The following is a 1,531-nucleotide window of genomic DNA, read 5'->3' as shown; positions in this document are numbered from 1 at the left end:
CCCAGCCCCTCTGCTTTGTGACAGACAGAAGTTGAAAGCAGACAGCCAGCAAGTGGAAGTTTGGCAGCTTTGCAGGGTCAAAGCACCGCAGCCCTGCGATGCCACCGGCAGTTGGAGTCTCATCAGCCACGTCCCTCCCTCCGTCCCCATTCACTGCAATGGGAGCTGAGCTGGGCAAACCCGCAGGGATGGGGCACCCACAACCTCTCTGGGCAGCAGTGCCAGGGCCTCAACTTCTTACATCTTACCCTGACCAGAAGCCAACGTAAGGATTGGGGGGATTTTCCACCCTGTGTCCTGCACAGATCAAGCAAGGTCTCACACAGTTAGGAAATAATGCAGTTCTTTATTGATGTATTACTGGGATAGAAACCGCTTCGGACCCAGGAGCCGGCTGGGATTCTGCACCCCATTCACTTCCACTCACATCTGTAAACCAGCAAGACAGAGCAGGTTGTGTCAAACACGTCCACATACCCATCTCCAGATGGGAACAACGGAGGATCTCTCCACAGCACCCATCTCTCCCTTCCACGCAGCAGCATCTCAACCATACGTGCAGGGTGCCTGCAGTGGCACCGTGCTGATACACAGCAATCCCTGTGTGGAACTGTCTGGAAGCGGGGAGGGGAAGAGAACGGAATGAAATGGAGAGGGGAGGAAAAGAGAACGGGAGGGGGAGCCCCAAAGGCTCTGTTCTGGCAGTGATTTACCTCCAGGTTCCACCTCAGGAACAAAAGCTGAGTCTGACCAGGCAACCGCAGGAACAGAACCAGCGTAGTCATCTAGAATCACAAAGAGATGAGAGAAGTTTCCATCAAACATGGCGGCACAACACCATCATGGCAACATGTGGCCACTCGGGCCTTTCTTACTGCAGATCTCTGATGGGCACAAAGGAAGGTGAAATCACAGCACGGGAGGAAAACGTGCCTGGCTCTTCCCTTGGGCTGGGGGCTGCCCTTCCATGGGGGTTCTTCCCTGTGTTGGGAACTGGGTGCTGGCCACCTTCCCTGCCCAGCATGTCCCCCATGCAAGGACAGCCCCAGGGCAGCCTGCAATCTGGCCGTGGGGACACAGCCTGACTTCTTGCCCCTGTGCTGCTCACTTTTGCTCACCCACCTGCTCCTGGTGCCTGCCATGGAGCAGCACTGTCCTGACAGCACGTTGCAGCCATCAGGAGGAGGAGTATGAGACGGGCCATAGCTCCCCACACTCGTCCCATGCTGTCACCACCACGACTGCAGCCACAGCAAGTGCTGGTGACAGGGCAGGCTCAGAGCAATGCCTGTGACACCACGGGTCCATGTCAGAGAGGGGCACTGTGAGCTCAGGGCAGAGGGGCTGACCCCAGCGCTCACGGAACCCCCCGCTGCCACTCTCGAGCTACCATGGCAGGTAAGGCAGCAGGCTCCTCTGCTCCTGGCACTGCGGCCCTCCAGGGGATCCCAGTGCCCCAGATCTCACCCAGCGCCCATTTGGGCATTTCCCCACAGAGAGAATTCCTCCACGCACGCTGACGGTGCTTCCG

The 1,531-nt window shown here is 57.9% G+C and overlaps 1 long non-coding RNA gene across 2 annotated transcripts; it reads right to left on the bottom strand.

Moving 5' to 3' along the window:
* Nucleotides 1-326: 326 nt before the first annotated feature.
* LOC109364218 lies at nucleotides 327-1,525 on the bottom strand. 2 transcript variants are annotated; one of them, XR_002110244.1, is made up of 3 exons: nucleotides 1,123-1,525; nucleotides 714-785; nucleotides 327-614 (listed from the first exon to the last, which is right to left on the bottom strand). It is a non-coding gene; the product is annotated as an uncharacterized LOC109364218 (long non-coding RNA). The 2 variants fall into 2 exon arrangements; XR_002110245.1 differs by having other exon boundaries at nucleotides 327-429.
* Between the last annotated feature and the right edge of the window lie 6 nt (nucleotides 1,526-1,531).

Source organism: Meleagris gallopavo (genome assembly GCF_000146605.3).
Source record: "Meleagris gallopavo isolate NT-WF06-2002-E0010 breed Aviagen turkey brand Nicholas breeding stock chromosome 24 unlocalized genomic scaffold, Turkey_5.1 Chr24_random_7180001948325, whole genome shotgun sequence".
In the NCBI taxonomy this organism is placed as follows: Eukaryota; Metazoa; Chordata; class Aves; order Galliformes; family Phasianidae; genus Meleagris; species Meleagris gallopavo.
Note: the sequence above shows the minus strand (reverse complement) of the source record. Positions and strands in the feature narration are given on the sequence as shown.